General features: G+C 44.8%; 1 long non-coding RNA gene across 1 annotated transcript; it reads right to left on the bottom strand.

The window, feature by feature from the left end:
• Positions 1-976: 976 nt before the first annotated feature.
• LOC140003516 (uncharacterized) lies at positions 977-2976 on the bottom strand. The gene is made up of 3 exons (XR_011812319.1): positions 2636-2976; positions 1745-1847; positions 977-1189 (listed from the first exon to the last, which is right to left on the bottom strand). It is a non-coding gene; the product is annotated as an uncharacterized lncRNA (long non-coding RNA).
• Between the last annotated feature and the right edge of the window lie 15002 nt (positions 2977-17978).

Below are 17978 nucleotides of genomic sequence, written 5' to 3'. Positions count from 1 at the left end.
CACCATGTGCAAACTGTTTTGTCTTACTGCTAAGTGCAGTGACAGTAACAGTTCAACTACATCAAGTTTATTACTTTTTATTGCACTCGACAGTCTCTGCACTGGGTTCTTGCCCAATTGTGTCTTTTCTCATCTGGAAAAGAAAAAAAATCCTATGCCGGTTTTGCAGATTACTTTTTGCTTAAGAAATTCCACTGAATTCAGTGGAATTACTTCTGCCTGAGCCTGCGTGCACAGCAGAAATGGGGCGTTAAAAGCTAAATCAGCTAAGGGTTTGGGGCACCAAAACTTCAGTGGGAGACAGCAGCACACAGTTTTATGTCCACTTCTGCAAAATCCAAACCTTTGCGGAAGGGAGCTACACTCTTAAGCTGCACTGGCAGAATTAGCTGTTTCAAATAAGCCAGAAAGAAATGGGGGTGAGCGTTTCACCATGAAAAACTTGGCCATGAAAGATCTGGAGTCCAGGGCATGCTTCAGCTCCCCTCCCTCTTCAGATCATGTGCCTGTTCCAGGGTGTCAAAGACTTGCTGCTGAGCTCGCAGGACCTGTAGCCTAGCCCCTGCCTGAGGTAAGACACCTCCACGTACCCCTGGAGAACTGAGCAGCCTCAGTTCCTTTCAGTGTGGCTCCCAGACTATGAGGAGCTGCCCATCTTTATCCAGTAGCCTTGCTGGCAGAACTGCTGCTCAGAAAGGGAGGAATTGCAGCTCAGTTCCCTCCTCAGCCGAGATGGCTTCTCTCTGATGTTTCACACCACCACTCCGACCTACACGGTGGCACTCTCGACCTGCCAGAGCTGTGCCACTGTGCAGAAAGGAATATACATCTGTGGTGTGACTGGTGAGGGCATGCAGACGGCATAGCAGGAGACTTTCCTGCAGTTTCTTCTCCTCAGGCTCTTCCTTTATTAAAATTTAGAGGTCACCCATTCCCAACTCAGTACCTGCACACCGAGCTGTGGCATGACATTCCATGCTGCACTTGTAAATAGATGGCAAGTACATTCCTGACTGTGGGACAGGGGGAGATGCAGCCTTCAAAACTCTGCCTGGGCCTTCTCTTGGCTGCCCCAGGGGAGTACGTTCTGAATGAGACTGGTATGATCTCACTTACTTTAGTACTTGAGCAACTGTATTTGGTCCAAACCATTCTCCAATTGACTTCCCCTCTCCAACACCCACCTGTGCTGTTTTCACAGTGAAAAAAAGACACACGTACACAAAATCAAAGAAAAATGAGACCATAAAGAATGTGGGAACAATATACAGTAAATACTGTGGCTGTCAAACATTCTAGAGTAACTGCAATCTGTATTTAGCAATAACAATTATTTTCTCAATCTATGCTCTTTTCAAAACTTAGGGAGTGCCAGTTTCTTTAATAAACAAAAGGCTTCTAAACTACAATGAGAATTACAAGTTAACAAATGTTAGTGCCCTTTATTACAAATTACAGCAATAAGCTACAAGACTGTCTATTCTAACATTACTGACTCTGGTACCCAAGGCTTACAGAGTTTATCAAGAGCTACATTCTAGTACATGGCTTTATTTAGGTCTCAGGGAATGTTTCTGTACTACTAGTCTTTGCGCCCATCTGCATACCTTTTTATTTTTATATAAGCATACACCTTGTCTTCACATCCACTTTTTAAAATTATGAATTAACATACTGCAAATTAGTGATTCAACACAGTAGAAATTTCAGTGGAAAAAACCTGAAAGTTTATGTTTGTTCTTACCCATCTGGTGGATTGAATAACAGCAAGCCTTCCTGTCGAGAAAGCATCGTAGGATTCTGTGATATTCTTCTGGTTGTTTTTTTGTGTTTTTCCCATTGCCAATCTGAAAGGAAAAATTGATATAGAATAAAAAATGGTGACGTTTTCATTACACTGATCAAATGTCTAGACAGCAGAAAGCTTTATAACGAGATGTTAAAAGACATTTCAATTCATCTCGAATATTTACATTTTGTGTAGAGCTCCTAGAATTCCAAGCTTGTTATTTATCATCAAGCTGCCCTTTATCATCATAGGCTAGATTGTAAAAACAGGGAAAATAAAACAAAAACATCAACTGCAAACATATTCTGACGGATCATGCTGCGTGTTGATAGCCATTCCAGTATCTCTGAGCTTCCAAGATTATTTAAAAGTACAGGCTGTGTTTAGACCTTGTTGGATTTCTAAGCACCCATTAAATAACAACATAAGATCCATACAGAAAGTCCAAACACTCCACTGGCAGCATCCTGGGATGTGACATGCATGCTTAAGAGCTTGCACCAGGGGGGTTTGGACCTCGTGCTGCTGACAAGTGAGTAGTGAAGAGAAGGGTAAGAACACTGTCCCACGGTGGCAGGTTTTCCCTTGGCCTCAACTTGGGTGTTACACTAAAAGGTTTATAAAATAATGGCGACAGGATTCCCCATTTGTTCTCCTTCTATGCCTATTTCTCTGCTTCAGGCTGGGATGATTTCACCCAGCTGAATATGAATTGATTCATTAGGAACTGTTACCAGGGCATCAAAGAAAGTCTCACTAATAAATTCAGGGTTTGTGCTTTTAATGGAGTACTTACAAAGAAGCGTCTGCAGACAATACCGAAGTTCCCTCAGGACCAGCACTCACCTCTCCCTAAGTGTCTGCAGATCAGTGCTTGGGCCAGCATCATCTGCCCGCATCGCAGCATACATCCCCAGCCAGCGTCCGACGAAGGACCCGTGCCTCCTGTTAGGAAAGTTCATCACAATCAGTGCAGGCTTTCAACTGGGTGCAGCACCACAGAGGACATTTCAGAGTGCTAGAAAACAGATAGGGCTGCTGAAGCCTCCATGAACTGTCCTACAGATAAAAGGCACACAGCAAGACTTTGGTTCCATGCTGTTGGTCTAATTCTAATCTCTGCATTGCACAAATAAACAAAATTCATTTATTCCTTGTGGAGCTGACTTACTCTTTTCATTCTTCAAGCAGCATTCACAAACCATTTACTGCATGCTATACAACATGATCACCTGTTTACATACAGACATAAATAAACACTGATTTTAATAATCTTCATGTTTGCATAAACAGTTAAAATGATGCTCAAAATGCGCTGATACTCTAGAAATATTTTCCCAGCCTACGATGCCATCACTTATCTTGCTATTTAATTTAGAACAATGCAACAAATCTGCAGTATACTCACCACTAGGCAAAAACTTTCTTCTATATGTAAACCACACGTAAACCACAGTAAACCACGCGTGAACACACCTTGGCTTATTGTCTGACTTTGGCTTATGGTGCGTCTGTTGCTGTGTCCAGCACAGTGCAGCCCCTAAATTGCTACCAAAACCTTGCCACAAACCTCAATCCCCCTGTTAAAAGAGACCCTCTTGTTTGTTGCCCTTCTTTCGACACTCTCTAACAGGTTTATGTCTTTTTCTTATACTGTGGAGCCCAAAACTGCACTCAGTACTCAGTACATGGAATACCAACAGAGACTGCCTGGCATTTTCTCTTCTCTGCAGAAGCTCTGTTGCTAACACTGTCCAGAAATCACCACTGTCACAGACAGTAGTAGCATTCCCTCCTCCCACAGTTTGTTCTGCCCCCCAAGACTTAGACACCACCCAGAAAAAGAAGAATAATAATACTAATAAAATAAAATAAAATAAAATAAAATAAAATAAAATAAAATAAAATAAAATAAAATAAAATAAAATAAAATAAAATAAAATAAAATAAAATAAAATAAAATAGTCAAAAGCTGTCAGAAAGGCAGTAGTGCAGACTGTGGAGAGCCTGGGTTCAAATCCTTCTTCTGTGAGGCTCTGAACCTATATCCCACCACAATCTCTCTGCTAATGTATGGCAGGGAAAGGAGGAAGAAAGAACATATCTCCTGCACTTTCCATTTATTGTTGACTGACAATTCTGTAGAGTTATAAAGCCTCAATCAGTGAGATACAGGGTTCTTCTCACACTGTCTCACTGTGCCCTAAGCGGAACAGCTCTCATTTAATAGATGCTTCACCACAAAATCATGAGTCATCTGCAGTTTTGAACTTTTCTGGGATCAAGTCCCTTCAGATGGTTGAGGAATCTGCTCCAGCACCTATGTAAACTGGTGCTCTACTAAGCTAGTGAGTGAACAAGAGAGAAATCCTCTGCTAGATGACTTGACAAATTGGGTCTGAAAATAGTGTTGAGGCAGAATAGTCCACGATTTTTGCCTTGGGTGCACAGAGGGATTGGGTGTTGTAGACTTCTTTTATTCTTCATTAAGATAAACATTTTCAAAAATGTGCTTGTTCAACCTTGCTCCCACTGTGTGCATGGGAGGGAGATAACTGAAGGTGGGGAGCGTTGCTTGGATCCTGCAAGTGGCTGAGGTCCAGTGGGGTTGGAGGCTTTCTTCCTCCTTTTGGAAATGCAAAGCAACCCTGCACCTCCCCTGCACTTGCAGAAGGATCGTGACAGCCCAAAGCACAGCGGCTTTGTAATTGCTGCATACACTTCGATCGGATTTACGTGGCAAGGGTTTGGTAGCAGGGGCCTGCAGGGATGGCGTCTGTGAGAACAGTCCAGACAACAGCCAGCTCCAGATAGCTCCAAAAGGGCCCCGGCGCTTGCCAGAGCTGAGCCAATAAGCGATGTTGTTTGCACCTCTGGGAGAGCAGATGTAAGCAGGGGGAAATACTGCTGCACAACAGAAGCTGGAAGAGCAAGGAGTGAGAAGCAGCCCTGCAGCCCCCAAGGTGAGTGCAGCAGGAGGCAGGAGGTGCTCCAGGCTCACAGCAGCAGTTCCCCTGCGGGCTGTGCAGGGAGAGGCCCCTGGTGGAGCAGGCTGTCCCCCTGCACCCATGGGTCCCCCATGGAGCAGATCTCCACGCTGCTGCCCCCCTGTGGGTGGAGGAGCCCCCGGTGGAGCAGGTGGCTGTGGCCTGGAGGAGGCTGCGGCCTGTGGAGAGCCCCCGCAGGAGCAGGCCCCGGGCCGCAGCTGCAGCCATGGAGAGGAGCCCCCGCAGGAGCAGGGGGGCTGGGGGGAGCTGCCGCCCAGCCGTGGGGGACCCGTGCTGGAGCAGTTTGCTCCTGGGGGATGGATGGATGGATGGATGGAGCCCGTGGGACGGAGCCGTGTGGGAGCAGTGCTTGAGGAGCTGCTGCCTGTGGGCAGCCCGTGTGGGATCAGCTGGGGAAGGGCGGCATCCCATGGGAGGGACCCCACGGGGAGCAGGGGCAGGGAGGGACCCTGAGGGTCACTGTGCTGAGTCTGCTTTGCCCGTCACGATACTTGTTGAGCCATCGCCCTGTCCTTATCTCAGCCCTGGAGCCCTTTGCATCGTATTTTCTCCCCCTTTCCCTTTGAGGAGGGGGAGTGAGAGAGCGGCCGTGGTGGAACTCGGCTGCCCACCCGCTTTGAACCACCGCAGTTGCAAAGTCCTGGGAAAGATTTCTTTCAAGAAATTAAACAAGGTGTTTAACAAAGAAATGCAGAGTTTCCTTTTGAAGGCTTCCTGGAGAATTGGGCTTCTTTCCTATTCCCAGCTCAGAGGAAGGGAATTGTTGATTTCACCTTCTTTTTTCTGACATGGAAATCAAAGGTGAACTGCTCTACAAGGACGGGCAACGTCTCAGAATCAAGCTCTTTTGCTCTGTAGTCCTTTCTCAAGGAAAAGATTGATCACACACCTTCCACAGATGTAGGGGAGCAGGGAATAATTTGGGAACTACTCTAATTCAAGTCAGTTTGGGCATAGTGGTACTTCCCTAGCTGTTTCTGAGACAGACGCATTAGCAACAGAGAGTGTTGTGCCGTCACTGGGAGGCGCCTGCGGTGATGACTTCAGAAACAGAACTGAATTGTGTCACCACAGCACTTTGGCAACAGCTGCCTCTGTGCACGTTTAGCTGGGAGGCACAGAGAAGGGTGCTGGATGCGATGAAACCACGTGAGGATTTGTGGATCTCCCCTTGAGGTGCACAGAGAGGGACCATGCCCTTCTGTAAGTGTTTTGATGCTTGGCTGCGGAAAAAAATGTGGTTTTGTTGTGAATGCTTCATTGTAGTATTCTGTAGTTTGTGTCAAGTCCTTACAGAAGCCTCAAGGTTGGTACTTTGCTCAATGATGGAGCTGCACAGAGTGAGAACAGACCCAATGTACGGGTGAGGGCCTCTGCACGTTCTCTTCTTCCTACAGACGATCAACAAATAAGGGGAGACAGAGAAGAGTGTGCTGTGGTCCTCCCATAGACCGCAAGTACTAAAGCATAAACAAGAGGCTTAAGAGTCCCCCTGTCATGTTAAAATTCAGGACAGCAATGGACTTCCTCACACGGGCTGGCCTGTCGACTAGTGTCTCAGGCTGTGGCGTATGAAGATGCACTCCATCTGCTTTCAGGGTAGCAATGGAAGTGGGCAAGCTTCCTGACCTTAACATTTGTCATTTCATTTCTCACCTGAGTTTTGGTGGTTCTCCACGGTTCATTCTTGGTCTAGAAAAAAAAAAAAAAAAAAAAAAAAATGAATTTAGATCAAAATAAAAGGATAAAAGGATTTCCTTTCCATTAATTACATGTTCTTAACTTAACTAAAAAAAGTGAACTGTGATGAAAATAAAAGGATTTCCTTTCCATTAATTACATGTTCTTACCTTTGTAACAGATTTGGTTATTGACTTAGAAGGCAAATATCTGGCCAGACTGCAAGACTTGTGCTCGCAGCGTGGGACAGCTCTTGTAAAGTTGATTCAGGGCAGTTTCTGGAAAACAAGACATCAGATCTCCCAAACAGCTTTCTTTGTGCTAATGTAGGAAGGGTGAGTAAGTGTAAAGGTAAGAGCCCAGATACCGTAAGAAGCAGAAAGTGTGAAGGAAACTTCCTTCTGGCTGATACAGCTCCATATCTAGTTGTCAAGTATGAAGAGAGCAGTGCTAAGTTTCTTGGGGAGAGGTAAAAAAGAAGAGACTGGGAGATTGTAAAAGGAAAAAGTGGGATTCCCTTGTCCTGGTTTCAGTTAGCACAGAATTAATTTTCTTCCTAGAAGCTGGTGGAATGCTGTGTTTTGGCTTAGGATGAGAAGAGTGCTGGTAACACCCCGATGCTTTAATTGTTGCAGAGCAGTGCTTATACTAAGCCAAGGACATCTCAGCCTTTTGCTCTGTCCTGCCAACGGGCAGGCTGGGGGTGCAGTAAGAGCTGGGAGGGGACAGACCCAGGACAGGTGACCCAAACTAGCCAAAGGGGTATTCCATACCATCTGACGTCATGCTAAACAATATATAGGGGTGGCTAGCTGGGGGGAGGGGGCCGGACTGCTCGGGGTTAGGCTGGGCATCGGTCAGCGGGTGGTGAGCAATTGCATTGTGCATCACTTGTTTGTACATACTATTACTTTCGTATTATCACCATTGTATCATTATTATTATTATTGTTATTATTATTTTTGTTATTATTATTTTCCTGTCTTATTAAACTGTCTTTATCTCAACTCACGGGCTTCACTCTCCATTTCTCTCCCCCGTCCCAGAGAGGGAGGGGGGAGGGTGAGCGAACGGCTGCGTGGTGTTTAGCTGCCGGCCGGGTTAAACCACGACAGCCTTTTTGGCGCCCAACGTGGGGCTCGAACCCACGACCCTGAGATTAAGAGATTAAGATTAATTCTGTGCTAACTGAAACCAGGACACCCTATTTCAGGAAATCCTAGGAACTGGAAATAGAGATTGGAAGAGTGCTTTAAGCCAAGACAGACATGTTTTAAAACTAAAACCTAGGAGTTGAATGAACCAAGAAATGAATCCCTTTTGATTATGCAGTTGTGTCCAGTGTTATCTTGGGAAATATGGTTTCCACATAAAACGTATCTGGGGCTTGAAGTTCTCCTAAGGCCCTTCTCTGTGTATTCCCTACTGTTTGGTAAGCGCTGAGGTCACACTGCAGACAGCAGCACGTCCTCTCCCCACTACTTAGCTGTCTGTTCTCACAAAACGTCTAGGAACAGAATGGCTTGGACACAACTGCGCCTAGGACCGAGTTCATTCAAGCTGCTGGACGAGGTAAAAGCTCTGGACAAGCGAAGGGGAGGGAGGGATGGGTGGACATACAATATGATCACTTTAATCTCATTTCACTAAGAATCCTGGCTGAGAAAACAAAACAAAACAGAATCAAAAAGAACAGAACAGAACAGAACAGAACAAATGAAGCAAGCAGCTAGCTTGCTGGAGACATTGTCTGGGAAGCAGTGAAAACACTTGCAAACAAAAACACGTCAAAGGACTAACTCTTTGAGCTTAATTCTAATCCAACAGCATAACCTCAAAGTCCTGTTTCTGTTCGTAACAGGCTGCTACAGTAACATGTCCCATTGGATGACTTTGCAGCATAGATGTCAGGAATGCAGCTTGGGATCCCCTCCTTCTACTCAGAGTTCACTTTGAAGGGATGAGCAAGTAATTCTTTCTGGGTTGACGGAAATCTAAAGTCTGTTTTCTAACACTCTTGCAGACGCTTCTCTGTCCATCGGCCTGTCCTGCCAACTCTGGTGTGAGTGTGAAGTTGTGGCAAGAGGGATTTCCCATTCCTATTTGACCTGATGGACACCAGCTTTCCTCGGAAATGGCTGATGTTGCTGAGGAGGCAGCAGTATCAAAGCCCTTGCTGATGAAGGTACAACCAGCTGGGGAGGCTTTGGCATTTCTGCACAACGCTGCTCCCTGACTGTCACTCCAGACTCAGATTCGGAAAGAAGCAAAGCAAGCTAGAGGAAAACTGGATGTCCTGGTAATTTTCTTTTTCTTTTATTTCTTCATTCTTCACTTGTAAGAAAATCTAAATCTTAACCCTTTGTTTGAAAACACGGCTTTATGGAAATGCTTATGGGTGTGCTCCTTCACCTTGTGTGGAACCTGCTTCACCTCGCTTCAGCTATAGGACACCTATGCTCCAATTTATGCTTCCCATGATAAAGCGGTGTTCTTTCGGTGTTCTTTTCTGTGATGCTTGCAGGCGAGGTTGAAAAGAGTTGTCAGTAGGATTCTTCGTTTCCTTTGCAGTATCCAAAGCTCCGTATTACCGTGGATCTTCTCCTCTGATCTGGAAAGCTTCACAGGCCAAAAGAGAATTGAGATGAAGAAGGAAATAGAGAATGCTGACCAATATTGCCAAGTACCACCCGTAAGTTTTGTGAAAGAATCCGGTGCATTTCTGTAGTGGTAGAAAGTTCATAAAATCATCGTCGTGCACTTGAAGGCAAGCAATGCTGTAAAAATGAAGAATGCAAGGCCCTGCTTAAGGACAATCTTCAGGCTGCTTCTAGATCAACAGCTTATTTGCTTCTTCCACAACCTCATCTCCGCTTGCTTAGAAGTTGTGAAGGTCGGAAGCACACTCCGTCTTTTTCATCCCCTCTGTGTATCTTTTCCCTGACAGCAACTTCTGTCTTGGCTCTTCACATCCAGCCAGAGCAGTTGCTTTGCCTCCGCAACCTGCAGGCTGACCTCTCGTGTGTACCTGTGCTGGACTGAGGGTAATGCTTGTAACGCACACAGATGCTGCATTCACTGTGACTTTTAGAAAAGAGAGCAAGAAGCTAACCTGCACAGCAGACTCTTAGGTTTCTGTCTCTCTCTCTCTCTCTCTCTCTCTCTCTATCTGCATATATATTTCAGTACTTATTTACTTCTTTAAAGATACCTTAAATAGAATAGATACTTTAAGAAAGCTTACTTGTTCTTCCCCTTTCCTTGTTTTTAACGTTTGCTTTTCTAACCAATCCTTAATGTTACAACATGGGATTGATGCAGTACTCAGTCCTTAGAAGTTCTCAAAGCACATCAGTGATTTCTCTATTTCTCAACCTTTCCATCTTCATTGAGATCTCTCATCTGAATTTAGGTACGAGGTGAAGAAGAACACTGCAAGCAGCTGAAGCCGTATCAGACACATGCTTCTGCTAGGAAGTCATTCCGAGTGATTCCACGGTGTACTTTAGACAGGTTTGCTCTGGTCCTCTGGACTCAGCATCCCCAAGGGATATTTCAAAGCTCTCGGAAGGACCCGTCATTATCTCTGACACTGCAGCCTCCAGTAGGAAGGGGTAGATATTCCTTGCCCTTGTGCAAAGGAACTACTCAGTTAGCTGTTTCTAACCCAAATCTCGTTGTTGTCTTCTATTGACAGACACCACCCGGCTAGCCAAGCTAAACCACTGAAAATGGAAGGAGTGGGACATCTTGCAAAGCCTGCTGCTGCTTCTAAGCAGAAGTGCGCTGTAGGTGGGGACACAGCAAGAGGAAACGTCCAGGCCACGGTGGAACTGCAAGGCACCTGTCTGAGCCACACAACGAAGTCAGCGATTCCCAGTTGGAGACTGTTGCTCGACCAGTGACACAGCAGCTGGAGCGCTTCTGGTTGCTGCTGATGGGTTCCCGTGAATCAGCCAGGGACAGGAGCTATGAGAACGACTGAAGCGATTTGAAGTTACCCGAAAGAAAGAAGAGAGGAGAGAAGAAGACAAGAGGGGAGGGAAGGGGAGGGAATAAAAGGAAGGGAGGGGAGGGGAGGGGAGGGCAGGGGGAGGGTAGGATAGGATAGGATAGGATAGGATAGGATAGGATAGGATAGGATAGGATAGGATAGGATAGGATAGGATAGGATAGGATAGGATAGGATAGGATAGGATAAGATAGGGTGGGGTAGGGTAGGGTAGGGTAGGGTAGGGTAGGGTAGGGTAGGGTAGGGTAGGGTAGGGTAGGGTAGGGTAGGGTAGGGTAGGGTAGGGTAGGGTAGGGTAGGGTACGGTAGGGTAGCGTAGTGTAGCGTGTTAGAGGGGAGGGGAGCATAGGAGAGTATAGGGTAGTGTAGGGGATCGGAGTTTAGGGGAGTGTAGGGTAGGATACGGGAGGGGAGTGTAGGAGAGTGTAGGGTAGTATAGGGGAGGGGAGTGTACAGAGTGTAGGGACAGGGAGCATAGGGGAGGGGGTGTAGGGGAGGGGAGGAGACGGGAGGGGAGGGGAGAGGATGGGGGGGAGGGGAGGGGAGGCAAAAGTGGGGAGAGGAGGCAAAAGAGCGGAGGGGAGGGGAGGGGAGGGGAGGGGAGGGGAGGGGAGGGGAGGGGAGGGGAGGGGAGGGGAGTGCTACCATAAATAAAATTGCCAAATACATGACATTTTGGATCTGGAGCCAAATCTTTGTGTACATGTCCTCTCCGTAGCCCCACGTGCTGACCACCCACCCGAATCTATCATACTGTTGGTCAGAAAGAACAGGGAGCATAGGGGAGGGCAGGGGAGTGGAGGGAAGGGAAAAGAGGGGATGGGAGGGGTGGGGAGCGCTACCATCAATAAAATTGCCAAATACAATGAAGGAGCAGCAGAGCCTGCAACCTCCAGTCCCCAACATCCTCCAACCACCCCCCACTGCTCCGTGGGAAATAGATAGAAGAATCAAGACTGAGGTTTAGCCTGGGATGGAGGTAGTGTGGCGAGGTGGTTTTCTGTTTGGTTGGTTGGTTGGTTGGTTGGTTGGTTTTAAAGTTTTTAAATTCTCACTGTCCTACTTTGTGATCAGTTGGCAATAAATTCAATTACTCTTCCCCAAGCCAAGTCTGTTTTGTCCATGAAGCCATCTTCCAGTCCTGAAATAAGAAAGGAAACAGACCTGCAAGCAACTGTTACACAAGTGCAGGAAGAGTGACAAAGGAGGGTTTTGAGGCATGAAGTTCCTGCAAGGATGCTCTGCTCTTTCCTCACTTCAGTATGAAAAGCACGGCACTAGTGGGTGGTCTGTGGTGGTAGTTGTTTTTTTGTTGTTTGTTTGTTTGTTTGTTGTTTTGTCAGCTCCACCCCACAGTATTTTGCTTGTTCTACTTGTTTTGGTGTGCCCCCATTCCCTCCCTCAAGGTAAAACATCCCTAGGGGCCATAACTTGCTGTTAGCAAACAAGATCTTGCAAAAGAGTGAAGTTAACATGGCACCACCTGCACTGGTGTATAAATAGTTCAAATATTTTCCCTCACTTTCCTGTAACTTTCCTGTAAATTGCTGGTCAGGAGATAACAAGTGGAGAAATTTAGGATAAGAGAGAGAAAGTTGTGTTTCCTATTGCCCTGGAGTTTCTGTTGGTCTGGCCACGGAAATGGAGTACTCAAAATCCTCAGGACACTCAGTTTATACCAGATTTATCCTAAAACTGCAGTATTTCTAGGCCCTTGGGATTCTTATCAATTAAAACATACTTTTTCACGCACAGAAGATGCAAAAAAGTGCGTCTACTGCAGTATGCAGACAGAGCCAGTCCTGTCTCTTGATTCCTTCTGCCTTCTGCCTGAAGAGCAGCAGACAATCGAGTTCTTGTCTTCAGTAGCTACGGCCTTAACCAACTGTGCAGTCTGTCCATTCATACACAGAGGAGGAAAAATAGCGTGGAATAACTCCTCTCCTTTGTGCTAACAGAGGAGGGTACAGCTTCCTCACTCCAACCCCACCGAGGCAAACCAGTCAGCAGTGCACGCCAGAGCCTCTGTCTCTTCCCCGTCTCATGATGTGCAGCTGGATCACTCTCCCTTCTATCCCCAGGATCGCTTTCAGCACAGTCACAGAAGGGTCAGACTCACAGCTTTAGGACCCATCAGAAGAGGCTTTCCCTCTTCTGCCACCACACCCCCTATACACATGCAATTTCACACATGCAAAGAGACACCATGGATTGGGGAGTTGCACAGAGAGGAGACCACACCCGTTTGCCTGCCTGCAGTTTGACACCAGTAGGGAGGTAATTCCCGTCAGGAGTTTCCATAGAGATGACAGAATATGGCCCTAGGGTCCTGCTGCTTCTTTCAGCCCTAATTCTTCAAATCCATAGGAACGGAAGAAACCTTCCCAGCCAAGTGCTGCATATCTTGAAGGTTGGAGAACCCACAGCCTTCTGCTTCATTTCATTTTAAAGATCAATCCCAATGTCACTCCCATAGAAGTAGTGGAAGCCATCTGGCTGGCTTGGCTTTCTCTCCAAAGAAGACCAAATGAGAGTTGGTCACGGGTGAGGATGAGCCCTGACAGTTCCTGCATTTTGGTTCTCCTGCAGCCCGCAAAGCTCTCACTGCCTTGCCTGAATTTGAACCCCTTTGGAACCAAATCTACAGATTATCTCTGTAAAACCAAAACAGCACTTATTCACCATGTGAACAACAAATGCCTGGGATGGTTAACAGCACTTAGGTGCAAAAAAGAGCCCCCGCAGGAGCAGGCCCCGGGCCGGAGTTGCAGCCATGGAGAGGAGCCCACGGGGAGCAGGGGCAGAGAGGGACCTTGGAGGAGGGAACTGTATCCTCTTTTTTCATCGGTGCTGAGATTGAGGATCAGGATTTCGTGGTAGGAATTTGTTTAGATGAACCAATTTACCTCCATATGGGTTTTGTATGTTTGTTTCACCTTGTCTTGCAGGACCATCTTGGCTGGGTCTGCAGTGTTGTGCAAAAGTGAAGTTTTTCACAATAAAGAGCAGCTTTTTTTGGGGGGGAAAAGGCTGAGGTGGCCTTCATCAGAGTCTTGTGACCTGAAAATGCAGAAAATGGGTGCATGGCTGGCTGGATGGGTGGGTGGGAGTTGGGAATTCAGCCTTGGGATCAGAACTGGGACGTTGTTGGGATAGGAAATGATCAGTGGGATGGGAAGTGATGATGGGGATAGGAACTCATTGGGATGGGATAAATGGGTTTTATTTTTATTGCATTAAATCCACTTTCTTGACTGTGTTGTACAGTATGGCGTTGTTTTATTACTATAAAATTATGATGATTATTATTTAATCTTATTAATTAAACAATTTTTATACGTTATTATATTATAAATTATAAATATTAATATTTATTATATTGTTTTTATTCCTTTTCTACCCTATTAAACTCTCTTTATCCCAGTGCACTGCTTTGGACTTTAGTTTTCCTTCCGAGTCGTTGTGGATTCACTCCGGATGGGGGGACATTAGCGAACGCCTGTGTGCTTCAGATCCAAGGTCACCTTTGCCCTCAACTCAAGATACATGTTTGCATCTATTGTCGTGAAACAATGTTAACAACATCAACAAAAAAGTTCCCTACTTGCTAGCAGCATCCCTACGTTTGCTGGGGTCTGCTCTGTGCACTTTGAAGACCGTTCCATGCTATTCAGCCCCTTCAGGAGGAAATGGATGGTTCTAGGAAAATGCGTCTTGACCTGATGCAAAGCTGTGACTCAGCACCCTGCAGCCCCCGCAACCCCTGGCATTTTACCTGCAGCCCCTCCAACAACTCTGATGTTCCCTGCATCGACTTCAACCACTGCGCTGGGACCTGAGGCCCCTCAAACCCGTGTCACTCGCCCTGCAGCCCCTCCAGCCCCTGGCATGTTCCCTGCAGCACCTCGAGCCCCTGGCATGTTCCCTGCAGCCACTCCAAGCCTGGCACAGGCCCTACAGCTGGCTGCGGGGACTATCCAGAAATCTGCTCCAGAAATACAGTGATGGCAAGGAGCCCTCCACTTCATGCTTCCTTTTTTTTCTAGCTGGAAGCATTCAGAGTTGTCAACGGAATTGGTTTGGAGGAGTAGGAAAGACAGAATTGCTGGGTTTCTGCTTTCTCCCAGAAACTATCAGACCACAACATGACAGTTGTCTTTCTTTTACGTTCTTTTACACCTGGATCTTTCTCACTTTTATGAGTGTGGGGTATTCCTTCTTTCTCCCTTTACCTTCCTCCCTCCCTCCATTCCTTCCTTCCTTCCTTCCTTCCTTCCTTCCTTCCTTCCTTCCTTCCTTCCTTCCTTCCTTCCTTCCTTCCTTCCTTCCTTCCTTCCTTCCTTCCTTCCTTCCTTCCTTCCTTCCTTCTTTCCCTCCTTTCGTTCTGTCTCTCTGTCTCTCTGTCTCTCTTTCTCTCTTTCTGTCCAGCACTGATTTTATGGCTACGTGTGCATATCCACAGTGTACAGTTTTTCTCCGTTCCGTTTCTTCCCTGAGTCTTGCCCCTCTTCCCTGCAACTGAACAGCATTTGCCTTGATCAAGGAAGTGGCAACATGCGGCTTACACAGTAACCTGCTGAAATTACAGCTATAACCATGGAGCACAGCTGCCGATCAACACAAGACCACCAATCGCTCACATTTCTAAACTGCTCGTCACAATTCTTCCGTATGTAGGCTGTGATGCTGCTCATTTCTTAAGCACCCATCCATTTCTTCTCTTCCCAGACCCTCAAGGTGTCCTGGTCAAACCACCTCCCTTCCTCTTGCCCCATCTGGCTCTCCCACCTTCCTTTTCCCTCAAGGCTCAACTTTTTTTTTTTTTTTTTTTCCAGCATAGCTGCTCCATAGAAGATGCTGCTGCCCACCTCCGAGTTGACTAGGGCTGAACTACTGAAAAAGAAAAGAAAATCTATAAATAAGAGTGAGAGATGGTGAATACCCAACCATCTCTTAAAAGCAGGATTTTAAGAGAATAAGTAATTGATAAATGGAGTTAAGATCGGAGGGAAAAAAGTCCACTGTTGCAATCAATAGAGTTAAGAAGTTTTTCAAGTACATTAGGAACAAAAATTAGAGTAATGACACAGATCTGATACGGGATGGGTATTGCTTCAGTGAGAAATGATGGAAAAAAACACAACACAACACATGTGTATGTGTTGTTGGGTATTTGTAAAAAAAAAAAAGAAACAAAAAACAGGTTAATGAAAATTGCATGCTCAATTAGATGATTTTTTTGTTGTCATTGGTATGGAATTGTGGGCTTTACAACACAATATGTGTTATATATATATATTATATATGTTTTATATATGTTTTATATATGTTTTAATAAAATAAGGAAATGATATTTTTTTTCTACGTTTGTGGTTTCCAAACTGTAGTTAATAAACATTAAACAAGATGCAATAGGATCTCGTTAACTCTTTTGTTTGAAAAAACAGTGGCCCTGATCGAGAGGTGCAAGTGAGAGGAGACAATATTCAGTATTTCTCTATGTTGTCATTTATTGGTGAAGATGAAAGTCTGCAGTTCATGTTCATGACACTAGCATGACAACATGACCACAAGGGGGACTGTCTGGTAGTGAAAAGGAACTTCAGCATGGATTAAAAATCTTTGCCTTTCTTTATTCTGAACTGTTTTTCTTATGGCTGCTAGAGAGAGATTCTCTGCCTTAGAAATAAAACTGCCCAGGCTGTTCTGATAAACCTGTAGGGTTAAGGCACTTCTACCAAAACAGATTTCAAAAGGCAAGAAGTCAAAAAGCAACAATTCAGTAATCTGTGTACGCTTCTATATTAAGTTTTAAGATAACCTGGTTTATATTTAGTTCACACAAATTAACCAAACATAGCAGCATACAACCTAAGAAAAGCTTAAGAAATTTATTAGATGCACAGATAAAGTGCTGTAACAGAGAAACTTGTGTAAATCTATTCTAAAATAAATAAGGTACAGTTAAACCACCTTTGACTCGTTTTAACTCGGAAAGAAATAACCTAAGTTTTAATCATTTGAATTTTAAGGTCAAGGTGAAATATACCATAACTATAACAGTGGTTGTGATCTGTATCAACTATTTGAGGCTCCTGTTCCTCTTGAGGTCTCCCAGAAACAGGAAGGCTATTGCAAAATGTGTCCATTAGACATAGTTCCTTTTACAGAAACATTTTTGTAATAAAGTCTGGTTGCTCAAATACATGTTAAAATATTTAACAAGGAAACAATTTTCTCCTGATCCAGTCAATCTTTTAAACAAGACAATGTATTTTTCCTATGACGCAGCCCACAGGAGGGAACAGAAGTAAACATCCTCCTGAACTGAAGACTGTTTTGCTTGAAGAACTAAACTATTGCATTATTATATGAGAGCAAGAAATATCCATTTGGGTTATCCCTTTCTCCAAACATGGTGCCCAGTGATACATGTATTTTTGCCTTAATCTCAAAGGCCCGTTTGTCTCCAGGTAAGGTACGTTAAAAAGAGATTCCCTTTAAGCATCTTATCACAAGATCTCTTACTGCCTTTCCATCCGGGGAAGCTTGTGTGTTAGACTGCCCTTGGAGTTTTGGATGCTACTAGATTTCTGTGCTCTGTTATCCATAATTTCAGGCACTTCGGGGCTAACATGGCTGTTTAAGTCAATGCAATAATATTACCAATATATTCAACACTCAGAAGAGTCACCACAGTTTCCTTCACACACTCAGGATTTCAAATTCTTCTTCCAATTCAAATAGCTTGTCAGTAGATTCAATGAGTTCTGTAAAAAAAGATAAAGAAAAAAATGCTTCTAAAGACATGCCTGATTTTGTTCACTTAAAAAAAAAACTTTGAAAGACGCATTCCAGAAAAGTACTTTGTAAGAGTGAAAAAAAAAAATCTGTGCTAGCAATTGTATGGCTTGTTTGGATACATGCCTGCTATATATTGCTTGACACTCACAAAGGATAGTTATTCTACCTGTGATTATTCTTTTATTTGCTAACGAGGAACATAACATTGCACAATTAGGCTTTTAATCGGTGCCTTACCTGCTCCTGTGGTTGTCACTTCTGGTTTTGTTGGAGGTATGAAAGGAGGCCAGTGTGGCGGGTGCTTCTGGACCAGCTCAAACATCCGTAGACTCTGCTGCTTTAGAATCTCCTGAGGACAGAATGCTTTCATTTTAAAAGCTGGCTCGGGAGACGCTTCAAACACAAAACGTGTCTGCTTAATTGAAAGTGTTTTTTAATTACGCATGTCCATCAGGAAAAAAAAGTCTTTATACAGACATACTGTGAAATCCAAGCACCATGGTCTCTGTAATACATCCCTAGTTAAAACACATCTGGAAGACAAATCTCTTGAACTGTACTACAAATTATCAGTCTTATCATCTTTTGATATCAGCTTTGATATCTGCAAACCTGTAATTTTGTTTACAGGTAGCAAGCACACTAGGAATGTACAATATTTTCTGCTTTTTAAAAGAAAGTTGCT

This window comes from Anas platyrhynchos, chromosome 12 (genome assembly GCF_047663525.1).
Source record: "Anas platyrhynchos isolate ZD024472 breed Pekin duck chromosome 12, IASCAAS_PekinDuck_T2T, whole genome shotgun sequence".
Taxonomy (NCBI): Eukaryota; Metazoa; Chordata; class Aves; order Anseriformes; family Anatidae; genus Anas; species Anas platyrhynchos.
The sequence above is the reverse complement of the archived record's forward strand: the minus strand, read 5'-3'. Positions and strand labels throughout refer to the sequence as shown.